Source organism: Papio anubis, chromosome 6 (genome assembly GCF_008728515.1).
Source record: "Papio anubis isolate 15944 chromosome 6, Panubis1.0, whole genome shotgun sequence".
Taxonomy (NCBI): Eukaryota; Metazoa; Chordata; class Mammalia; order Primates; family Cercopithecidae; genus Papio; species Papio anubis.
In genome coordinates, this window is record NC_044981.1 from 151,707,473 (window position 1) to 151,720,115 (window position 12,643).

General features: G+C 39.7%; 1 protein-coding gene and 1 pseudogene across 8 annotated transcripts in view; one reads left to right on the forward strand and one right to left on the reverse strand.

The window, feature by feature from the left end:
* The window catches only part of REV3L (REV3 like, DNA directed polymerase zeta catalytic subunit), a 189,184-nt gene that overhangs the window by 50,963 nt on the left and 125,578 nt on the right, over window positions 1-12,643 (forward strand). The gene's annotated exons all lie outside the window — the stretch shown is intronic.
* Window positions 1,055-9,200, reverse strand: LOC103884106 (annotated as a pseudogene).

Below are 12,643 nucleotides of genomic sequence, written 5' to 3' on the forward strand. Positions count from 1 at the left end.
TGGTATGATTTCTACTTTTTTGAATTTGCTGAGACTTGTTTTTTGTCTCAGATATGATCTGTTTCAGAGAATGTTCTATGTGCGATGAAAAGAACGTGTTTTCTGCAGCATGGGTAAAATGTTCCATAAATGTTGATTAGTCCTGTTTGTGTACTGTATAGCTTAACTCCAGTGTTTCTTTGTTGATTTTTTGTCTGGATGCTCTGTCCATTACTGAAAATGGGGTGTTGAAGTTCCCTACTATTACTGTATTGCAGTCTGTCTCTCCTTTTAAATGTATTAATATTTGCTTTATGCACTCAGATGCTCTGGTGTTGCATGCATAGAATTTATCATTGTTATATCCTCTTGCTGAATTGACCCTTTTATCACTACATAGTGACCCTCTTTCTTTTTACAGTCTCGATAGTCTATTTTATCTGATACAAATATAGCTACTCCTGCTTTTTGGTTTCCAGTTGCATGGAAAATCTTTTCCCACCCTTTCACTTTCAGTCTGTGTGTGGCTTTATAGGTGAGGAAAGTTTCTTATAGGCAGCATATAGTTTAACTCTTGCTTCATCTGTTTAGACACTTAATTCATTCTGCCTTGTAATTAGGGAATTGAGTCCATTTGCATTCAGTGTTATTGTTGCCAAGTAAACTTACTACTGTCATTTCATTGCTTGTTTTCTGTTGTTTTAGAACTCCTTTCTTCCTTTTTTCTTTTCTTACTGTTTTTCTTTGTGGTTAGGAGATTTTCTCTGGTAGTATGTTTTAATTCATTGCTTTTTAGTTTTAGTGAATCTATTATAGGTTTTTGCATTGTGGTAACCATGAGACTTATAAAAACATCTTAGATTACAAAACAAAGAATAGAAATTTTTTTTTAAAAACCCTCTTTTTTTTTTTTTCCCACCTCAGGTCCAGCTTTATTAACTAATACAAGTCCAACCTCTGGAACATTCAAATTCACTGTTGCAAAGTTTAATTAAAAACACAATTTACAAATATTTAATATATTCTAAAAAGCATTTCTAAGTTAAGAATGAAAAAGTATGTACACAATATATAATCAAATACCAGGTGGCCTCAACTTCCACCAGGCCACGTTCGTCTTTTTAAGTTCTTCAGTATCTTCTGTCAAATCCACAAAGTTGTTTGCCATGATGGGGGAAGGAATGGAAATCCCCATTGCTTTTCAAACTCCATACGTGCTTACGATATCACCTGTGGAGTTACTTGTGTGCAAGTTCTGTAAGATGATTGGTCACTTGTTCAGTGAGCTGCATTTCTCTGTATGAGGGACCCAAGAGACAGATCATGTTGGGAGGGGGTCTGGTGTTGAAACATTCATTCTGGGCTTCCTGGAGCTAGCTCCCTGAGCAATCTGGTGGTCTCATCAAGTTTCTTCTGGAATATTTCAGCTTCTTCAGAGTCAAAAACTTCAACTGGAATGCCAAAGTTTGTTACTGCTTTCAGCGCTATGAGCCTGTCTTGAGTATTGGAGTCCAAACACCCTGGTGACTCTACTTCTTTAATCCCCATTTCTTCTGCTGTGTCAAGTGTCCTAGTATGGCCTTCCACCTTCAGGCAATAACATCTACATCTCTTGCAGGGTCCTGGAATGCCCTCCTTTTGTTAAAACATCCAGTAAACTATCTGCTATGACATATGGATAATCTTGGCATGTGGCCAAAAACTCATGGATGCTGAAATCGCTTGGAAGATCAGGGTCTTCCCCATAGGTTGAATAGATTAAATTAGAATCATCCTTGCTGATACTTGCATACGTGGAGTCATAATGCGGTGCATAAGAACTGTAGAACCCATAATTCAAATACAACACTGGAGTGACTTTGTTCCTTTTATCCTCTTTGAACCCCTGCAGAGTATTCACTCCATACTGAAGTCTTCCAGTTGTCATTCCCAGTCTCACAGAGCAGTAAGCCTGGCTCTCCTACAGTGGGATCCACAGGATGGAGAAGTCCCAACATCGTTGTTCTGTCTGGTTTTCTTCTTTCAAATTCGCACTGACTTCACAAGCCGCCTGGTCAGCTTTCCTCCAGATTCCTTCACGATGCAGTCAAGCTGCTCCTACTTTCTGTCTAAATTATTGCTTTTAAACTTATCTTCAAGCATATCTTTGCCTTTCTTTTTATTTTCTTTGCTGGGACTCGTGAAAGCATGTATTTCGGCATCTCCAGAGTCCTCTCTTGGCTAGCAGCCTCTGTCCTCTCCACTCTGCGAGGTGTCTGTTATTTCTGCTTTCGAGTTTTCTGCAAGTCAGCCATGAAGTCTATGCTCTGCTTCAGGCTCTGAATTCTTTCCTGGCTAAGAATTTTCATCCCTGAGTGCAACAATTTCTTTGCAGCTTTATAATAAGTGGTCTCTGGCTTATTGTAAATCATGGCATTAGTACACATTAGTTTGAAGTTATCATTTAGTTCTTCTATAGACTGGTAGTCATTGTTCTTTTATTATTATTATTATACTTTAAGTTCTAGGGTACATGTGCATAACGTGCAGGTTTGTTACATATGTATACTGGTGCCATGTTGGTGTGCTGCACCCATCAACTTGTCAGCACCCATCAACTTGTGCTTTACGTCAGGTATAACTCCCAATGCAGTCTCTCACCCCTCCCCCCCATAATAGGCCCCGGTGTGTGATGTTCCCCTTCCCGAGTCCAAGTGATCTCGTTGTTCATTTGCCACCTATGAGTGAGAATATGCGGTGTTTGGTTTTCTGTTCTTGCGATAGTTTGCTGAGAATGATGGTTTCCAGCTGCATCCATGTCCCTACAAAGGACACTAACTCATCCTTTTTTATGGCTGCGTAGTATTCCATGGTGTATATGTGCCACATTTTCTTAATCCAGTCTGTCACTGATGGACATTTGGGTTGATTCCAAGTCTTTGCTATTGTGAATAGTGCCGCAGTGAACATACGTGTGCATGTGTCTTTATAGCAGCATGATTTATAATCCTTTGGATACATACCCAGTAATGGGATGGCTGGGTCATATGGTACTTCTAGTTCTAGATCCTTGAGGAATCGCCATACTGTTTTCCATAATGGTTGAACCAGTTTACAATCCCACCAACAGTGTAAAAGTGTTCCTATTTCTCCACAATCTCTCCAGCACCTGTTGTTTCCTGACTTTTTAATGATTGCCATTCTAACTGGTGTGAGATGGTATCTCATTGTGGTTTTGATTTGCATTTCTCTGATGGCCAGTGATGACGAGCATTTTTTCATGTGTCTGTTGGCTGTATTGCATGTCTTCTTTTGAGAAATATCTGTTCATATCCCTTGCCCACTTTTTGATGGGGTTGTTTGTGTTTTTCTTGTAAATTTGTTTGAGTTCTTTGTAGGTTCTGGATATTAGCCCTTTGTCAGAAGAGTAGATTGCAAAAATTTTCTCCCATTCTGTAGGTTGCCTGTTCACTCTGATGGTAGTTTCTTTTGCTGTGCAGAAGCTCTTTAGTTTAATTAGATCCCATTTGTCGATTTTGGCTTTTGTTGCCGTTGCTTTTGGTGTTTTAGACGTGAAGTCCTTGCCCATGCCTATGTCCTGAGTGGTATTGCCTAGGTTCTTCTAGGGTTTTTATGATATTAGGTCTAACATTTAAGTCTCTAATCCATCTTGAATTAATTTTCGTATAAGGAGTAAGGAAAGGATCCAGTTTCAGCTTTCTACTTATGGCTAGCCAATTTTCCCAGCACCATTTATTAAATAGGGAATCCTTTCCCCATTTCTTGTTTTTCTCAGGTTTGTCAACGATCAGATGGCTGTAGATGTGTGGTATTATTTCTGAGGACTCTGTTCTGTTCCATCGGTCTATATCTCTGCTTTGGTACCAGTACCATGCTGTTTTGGTTACTGTAGCCTTGTAGTATAGTTTGAAGTCAGGTAGCGTGATGCCTCCAGTTTTGTTCTTTTGACTTAGGATTGTCTTGGCAATGCTGGCTCCTTTTTGGTTCCATATGAACTTTAAAGCAGTTTTTTCCAATTCTGTGAAGAAACTCATTGGTAGCTTGATGGGGATGGCATTGAATCTATAAATTACCTTGGGCAGTATGGCCATTTTCATGATATTGATTCTTCTTGTCCATGAGCATGGTATGTTCTTCCATTTGTTTGTGTCTTCTTTTATTTCACTGAGCAGTGGTTTGTAGTTCTCCTTGAAGAGGTCCTTTACATCCCTTGTAAGTTGGATTCCTAGGTATTTTATTCTCTTTGAAGCAATTGTGAATGGAAGTTCATTCATGATTTGGCTCTCTGTCTGTTACTGGTGTATAAGAATGCTTGTGATTTTTGCACATTAGTTTTGTATCCTGAGACTTTGCTGAAGTTTCTTATCAGCTAAAGGAGATTTTGGGCTGAGATGATGGGGTTTTCTAAATATACAATCAGGGACAATTTGACTTCTGCAAAGGGACAATTTGCAAACAGGGACAATTTGACTTCTTCTTTTCCTAACTGAATACCCTTGATTTCTTTCTCTCGCCTGATTGCCCTAGCCGGAACTTCCAACACTATGTTGAGTAGGAGTGGTGAGAGAGGGCATCCCTGTCTTGTGCCAGTTTTCAAAAGGAATGCTTCCAGTTTTTGCCCATTCAGTATGATATTGGCTGTGGGTTTGTCATAAATAGCTCTCATTATTTTGAGATGCATTCCATCAATACCTAGTTTATTGAGAGTTTTTAGCATGAAGGGCTGTTGAATTTTGTCAAAGACCTTTTCTGCATCTATTGAGATAATCCTGTGGTTTTTGTCTATGGTTCTGTTTATATGCTGGTTTACGTTTATTGATTTGTGTATGTTGAACCAGCCTTGCATCCCAGGGATGAAGCCCACTTGATCATGGTGGATAAGCTTTTTGATGTGCTGCTGGATTTGGTTTGCCAGTATTTTATTGAGGATTTTTGCATCGATGTTCATCAGGAATATTGGTCTAAAATTCTCTTTTTTTGTTGTGTCTCTGCCAGGCTTTGGTATCAGGATGATGTTGGCCTCATAAAATGAGTTAGGGAGGATTCCCTCTTTTTCTATTGATTGGAATAGTTTCAGAAGGAATGGTACCAGCTCCTCCTTGTACCTCTGGTAGAATTCAGCTGTGTATCCTTCTGGTCCTGGACTCTTTTTTTGGTTGGTAGGCTATTAATTATTGCCTCAATTTCAGAGCCTGCTATTGGTCTATTCAGGGATTCAACTTCTTCCTAGTTTAGTCTTGGGAGAGTATAAGTGTCCAGGAAATTATCCATTTCTTCTAGATTTTCTAGTTTATTTGCATAGAGAACTGTTTATAGTATTCTCTGATGGTAGTTTGTATTTCCGTGGGGTCGGTGGTGATATCCCCTTTATCATTTTTTATTGCATCTATTTGATTCTTCTCTCTTTTCTTCTTTATTAGTCTTGCTAGCGGTCTATCAATTTTGTTGATCTTTTCAAAAAACCAACTCCTGGATTCATTGATTTTTTGGAGGGTTTTTTGTGTCTCTATCTCCTTCAGTTCTGCTCTGATCTTAGTTATTTCTTGCCTTCTCCTAGCTTTTGAATGTGTTTGCTCTTGCTTCTCTAGTTCTTTTAATTATGATGTTAGAGTGTCAATTTTAGATCTTTCCAGCTTTCTCTTGTGGGCATTTAGTGCTATAAATTTCCCTCTACACACTGCTTTAAATGTGTCCCAGAGATTCTGGTATGTTGTATCTTTGTTCTTATTGGTTTCAAAGAACATCTTTATTTGTGCCTTCATTTCATTTTGGACCCAGTAGTCATTCAGGAGCAGGTTGTTCAGTTTCCATGTAGTTGAGCGGTTTTGATTGAGTTTCTTAGTCCTAGTTCCAGTTTGACTGCACTGTGGTCTGAGAGACAGTTTGTTATAATTTCTGTTCTTGTACATTTGCTGAGGAGTGCTTTACTTCCAGTTATGTGGTCAATTTTGGAATAAGTGCAGTGTGGTGCTGAGAAGAATGTATATTCTGTTGATTTGGGATGGAGAGTTCTGTAGATGTCTATTAGGTCCGCTTGGTGCACAGATGAGTTCAATTCCTGGATATCCTTGTTAACTTTCTGTCTCCTTGATCTGTCTAATGTTGACAGTGGGGTGTTGAAGTCTCCCATTATTATTGTATGGGAGTCTAAGTCTCTTTGTAAGTCTCTAAGGACTTGCTTTATGAATCTGGATGCTCCTGTATTGGGTGCATATATATTTATAATAGTTAGCTCTTCTGGTTGAATTGATCCCTTTACCATTATGTAATGGCCTTCTTTGTCTCTTTTGATCTTTGATAGTTTAGTATGTTTTATCAGAGACTAGGATTGCAACCCCTCCTGTTTTTTGTTCTCCATTTGCTTGGTAGATCTTCCTCCATCCCTTTATTGTGAGCCTATGTGTGTCTCTGCATGTGAGATGGGTCTCCTGAATACAGCAAACTGATGGGTCTTGACTCTTTATCCAGTTTGCCAGTCTGTGTCTTTTAATTGGACCATTTAGTTCATTTACATTTAAGGTTAATATTGTTATGTGTGAACTTGATCCTGTCATTATGATATTAACTGGTTATTTTGCTCGTTAGTTGATGCAGTTTCTTCCTAGCATTGATGGTCTTTACATTTAGGCACGTTTTTGCAATGGCCGGTTGTTCCTTTCTATGTTTAGTGCTTCCTTCAGGGTCTCTTGTAAGGCAGGTCTGTTGGTGACAAAATCTCTAAGCATTTGCTTATCTGTAAAGGATTTTATTTCTCCTTCACTTATGAAACTTAGTTTGGCTGGATATGAAATTCTGGGTTGAAAATTATTTTCTTTAAGAATGTTGAATATTGGCCCCCACTCTCTTCTGACTTGGAGAGTTTCTGCCGAGAGATCTGCTGTTAGTCTGATGGGCTTCCCTTTGTGGGTAACCCGACCTTTCTCTCTGGCTGCCCTTAACAGTTTTTCCTTCATTTCAACTTTGGTGAATCTAACAATTATGTGTCTTGGAGTTGTTCTTCTCGAGGAGTATCTTTGTGGCGTTCTCTGTATTTCCTGAATTTGAATGTTGGCCTGCCTTACTAGGTTGGGGAAGTTCTCCTGGATGATATCCTGAAGAGTGTTTTCCAAGTTGGTTCCATTTTCCCCCTCACTTTCAGGCACCCTAATCAGACATAGATTTGGTCTTTTCACATAATCCCATACTTCTTGAAGGCTTTGTTGATTTCTTTTTCCTCTTTTTTCTTTAGACTTCTCTTCTCGCTTCATTTTATTCATTTGATCCTCAATCGCTGATACTCTTTCTTCCAGTTGCTCAAGTCGGTTACTGAAGCTTGTGCATTTGTCATGTATTTCTCGTGTCATGGTTTTTATCTCTGTCAGTTTGTTTATGGCCTTCTCTGCATTGATTATTCTAGTTATCCATTCTTCCATTCTTTTTTCTAGATTTTTAGTTTCTTTGCGCTGGGTACGTAATTCCTTCTTTGGCTCTGAGAAGTTTGATGCACTGAAGCCTTCTTCTCTCAGCTCGTCAAAGTCATTCTCCGTCCAGCTTTGATCCGTTGCTGGCAATGAGCTGTGTTCCTTTGGAGGGGGAGATGCGCTCTTATTTTTTGAATTTCCAGCTTTTCTGCCCTGCTTTTTCCCCATCTTTGTGGTTTTATCTGCTTTTGTTCTTTGATGCTGGTGACGTACTGATGGGGTTTTGGTGTGAGTGTCCTTCCTGTTTGTTAGTTTTCCTTCTAACAGCCAGGACCCTCAGCTGTAGGTCTGTTGGAGATTGCTTGAGGTCCACTCCAGACCCTGTTTGCGTGGGTGTCAGTAGCAGAGGTTCCAGAAGATAGAATATTGCTGAACAGCGAGTGTACCTGTCTGATTCATGCTTTGGAGTCTTCGTCTCAGGGGTGTACTCCGCCATGTGAGGTGTGGGGTGTCGGTCTGCCTCTAGTTGGGGATGTCTCCCAGTTAGGCTACTCAGGGATCAGGGACCCACTTGAGCAGCAGGCAGTCTGTCCGTTCTCAGATCTCAACCTCCGTGTTGGGAGATCCACTGCTCTCTTCAAAGCTGTCAGACAGGATCGTTTGCGTCTGCAGAGGTTTCTGCTGCTTTTTTTGTTGTTGTTTAGCTGTGCCCTGTCCCCAGAGGTGGAGTCTACAGAGACAGGCAGGCTTCCTTGAGCTGCTGTGGGCTCCACCCAGTTCGAGCTTCCCAGTGGCTTTGTTTACCTACTTAAGCCTCAGCAATGGCGGGCGCCCCTCTTCCAGCCTCGCTGCTGCCTTGCCGTTAGATCGCAGACTGCTGTGCTAGCAAGGAGGGATGCTCCCCGGGTGTGGGACCCTCCCGGCCAGGTGTGGGATATAATCTCCTGGTGTGCCGTTTGCTAAGACCCTTGGTAAAGCACAGTATTGGGGTGGGAGTTACCCGATTTTCCAGGTGTTGTGTGTCTCAGTCCCCCTGGCTAGGAAAAGGGATTCCCTTCCCCCTTGTGCTTCCCAGGTGAGGCGATGCCTCGCCCTGCTTCAGCTCTCACTGGTCGGACTGCAGCAGCTGACCAGCACTGATTGTCCGGCACTCCCTCGTGAGATGAACCCGGTGCCTCAGTTGAAAATGCAGAAATCACCCGTCTTCTGTCTCGCTGGCGCTGGGAGCTGGAGACTGGAACTGTTCCTATTCGGCCATCTTGCTTCTATTCCGTAGTCATTGTTCTTGATCTTTTCTTTCTTTCATTTAAAATCCATTGGGCATTTAATGATCATGAAGTAATGAGGAGCAGTAAAATCGGTCACAGGAAATGAAAAGTAAGCACTTGGATCTTTTCTCTGCAATTGTCTTTCCAGTTGATTCAAAGCTTCTTGAAGGGGTGTCTGTTCTTTTTTGGCTAAAGTGCTTGTGAGAGACTTCTCATGGGGCACGTCTAATCTCACAGAGGCGTGACACTGGAGGTTTTTTCTGCGTCGTTCTCCACCCGGTCTCGATCTCGCTGCTTTTTCTCTTCCTTAACTCTTATATTTTCTCCTCTTTTCTTCCCCTGGAACCTGCTTCTCTCCTTTCTTTCTCTTTTTCTGCTTTCTGTCCTTGTGTTTGTCATGATCGTTTTTGTCTCGGAAGAGGCTGGAGTTGTGCCCTGAGCTGCTTGTGGAGAGTTCGGTGGCTTCGTTCCCTCCTACTTTGAGGACCAGCTTCAAGGGCTTCTCTACATACTCCTCATAGAGGTGTTTGTCCGACTTGTGCTTCTTGCCCATGTCCGACGGAGCCCCAGTGCCTGCCAGCCGCACCAGGCCCAGGCCCGCCACTTCCGGTTCCGGGCCCAGGGCTGGAGCAGGGCCCGGGAAGCCCCGCTCGAGAAGCTGAGAAACCCCCTTTACTATAACTCCACCACCCTCCCCTACATTTTGACACTATGTTGTGTTAATTTTTGTATTTTTAAATTGCCTCTCTCTTAAGGTTGCTGTAAGTATTATTGTCTTTGGTAGAATTGTCTTTTGGACTTCATACCAACCAGAGTTACAAATGGATTGCACACCACAAATTACAGTAATAGAGTATTCTGGTTTGTTTGTGTGCTTAATTTTACCAGTGGTTTTTATAGCTTTACAAGCTTTCTTTTTGTAAGTTAGTGTTTTTTTCTGTCTGTTGGAAGAACTCCCATAAGCATTTTTTGTAAGATGGTTCTGGTAGTGGTGAATTCTCTTAGCTTAAGTTTGTCTGGGAAAGACTATATATTTGGCTGGGCACAATGGCTCACACCTATAATCCCAGCACTTTGGGAGGCACAGATGGGAGGATTGCTTGAGCCCAGGAGTTCAAAACCAGCCTGGTCAACATAGCGTGATCCCATCACTACAAAAGAAGTTTTAAAAAATGAAAAGACAAAACAAAAACCGTCTTTTTTATATTTGAAAGATAGTATTGCTCAATACTTTATTCTTAGATGGCAATTTTTTAAAGCATGTTGAAGACGGCATTCCACTCTCCTGGCCTTTATAGTTTCTGTTAAGATGTCTGTTGCCAGACAAGTTAGAGCACTTGTATACATCATTTACTTATTTTCTCTTGCTGCTTTCTTTGTCCTTGACCTTTGAGTGTTTGATTATTATATAACTTGTGAGTAGTCTTATTTGCATCAGATCTATTTGGTGTTGTCTCACCTTTATTCCTGTACCTGGATATTTATCTTTTTCTCAAATGTTGGGATTTTTTTCTGTTATTTCTTGAAATAAGCTTTTTACCCCTTGCCCTTACTTAACAAGAGCACTTGCTCTTAAATACTAATAAATTTCTTTGATTTTTGTCTTTAGAGGTAATTTTCTATGTATTAAAGGCAACCTTCATTCCTTTTCATTGTTTTTTTCTTTTTTCTCCTCATGTATTTTCAAATAGCCTGTCTTTGAGCTCACTGACTTTTTTTTGTTTCATATATCCTGTGATTGAGAGACTCTAATGAATTTTTTAGTTCACCAAATATATTTCTCAGTTTCAATTTGTTTGTTTTCTTTGTATTATTTCACTCTCCTTGTTAAATTTCTCTAGTAAATTTCTGTATTACTTTTCTGTGTTGTCTTGTAGGTTATTGAGTTTCCATCGTGCTGTTGAAAGCATCTAATGAATTTTTCTGTTCACCAAATGTGTTTCTCAGTTTTGATTTCTGTTTGATTTTTTTTTGTATTATTTCGATCTCCTTGCTAAATTTCTCTAATAAATGTCTTAATTACTCTTTTGCGTTGTCTTGTAGGTTATTGAATTTCCTTATACCTGGTATTTTGAATTCTTGGTCAGAAAGCTCATGTCACCATCTTGTTAGGGTCAGTCACCGATTCCTTGCTTTGTCTGTTTGCGGTCATGGTTCCCTGTTTTCGGTTGTTTGTTGTGGATATACATCTGTGCCTTTACATTCAAGGATTAGTTATTCATTCTAGTCTTCTCTGTCTGGCGTGTTTTGGTTTTTATTGAATATGCTTGCTTAGAGATTCTTTGAAGTTTACCTGTTAATTTTCCTTTTTTTTTTATTCTTAAATCTGCTAGGTTGCTGCCTCCTTTTCAGCACTAGGTAGTGCCTTAAGCCCAAGTTTGCATACATTCTAGTAAACAATCAGAATGCTGCCCATCCTGAATGAGGGAGGTCCCAAAGGGGATATCCTGATAGTGTGTGAAGGCTGGGTAGAGATTCATGTCCAGTGAACCTGTGAAACGAACCTCTTACAGTGTGGTACTGCTGAACACCCACTCCAACCTGGCATCTCTTTTGGCTGATTTACAAAGCAGAGTTTCCAGGACTAGGGATGGTAGTCCCACCTCCCACCTCCTCTCTTTATTTCTGGCTGTTTTCAGGGATATTTCTCCCTTAGGTATTTCCACTGCTCCCGATTATTAGGACAGGGACAGGTCTGTTGCCAACAAACCCAAGGTGGTGGAGAAGCCAGTTGTCCACCTCAGTTATACTTTTTCCAATTTAGCAACTCTGAGTTGGGACAAAGTTTTCTGCATGCTTGGTGCTGGACCGATTGAGGGGAGGGGCACTGTGATTATGAAAGTCTAATTTGCTTTCTTTTGCTTAGAGTTTTTTCACTTCTTTGTGGTCTTGGGAACTGTCTCCTTCTCATATTTGAGTTCTGGGATATTGCTCATGATCATGTCAGCACTGTATATGTGGTTTTGGTTTTCTGTGGCGGTGAGCAAAGCCAGCTTACTTCTATACCACCGTTTTAGAACCAGAAGTCTCTGTCCATTTTTAAATTGTATTGTCTTTTTATTATTGAGTTGTAAAGTTGTTTGTTCTAGATACAAGTCCCTTATCAAATATACGATTCACAATTTTTTTTTCATTCTGTGCTTTGTCTTTTCAACTTTCTTTTAGACAGGTAAAAGCTTAAGGTCCTTCAGTATTCAGCTACCATAAAATATGGTTGAATAATTTACTAGACTTGCATATAATGTTAATTACCCAAAGTATTTTATTTATTTGCATTTGAAGGAGGATTTAGATATTTATATACAAATTTGACCAGACAGTAAGTTTATCTTAACTTTTAATGTTGCTTTAAATTGTCTGAGATGAATTTTCATGTCATAATCAGAATTTTTTTTTTGAGACTTTGGTTTATTTATGTTTCAGTTAAAATACTACAAAAATTAATGTGTGTGACCATTCTGGCTAAATTATCTGAAACTAAAAAGTATTTGTCTTACAAGCCAGAATTTTATTTTTCACTAAGATTAATAATACTAGTTACTTTTATGACATTTAGTCTGAAAAGTGCACATTTTCTTGGAGATTTGTGCTTGAAACTACTATTAGAAGCTTTGTTTTTAAGACTGAGCTTTTTAGAAAAAGTTATACCATGGTGTGTGCCTTTGAGCAGTACCCATATAGTTTCATAGTCATTGCAAATCAAGAGAATTACTGATTTACTTTCTATAACAATAATTGCATATTAAATTGCTTATGAACTTTGGATACAGCATTTCATCAGATTTCTGACATATTAATCTTAAAAGAATTATATTAATCATAAAATTACTGTTGTTCAGTTTGGAGGTTGACCCTTAACCCATTTATGCCTAGTGTTCCATTATTGGGCTGCTAAGCTTGTGGGAGTTCTTTATATGCTACTGCTCAAGGTCATCACCAAAGTCTGATTTTTCACACACAAAAAATTGCAATCTCTGGTATAAATAGGTTAATTGA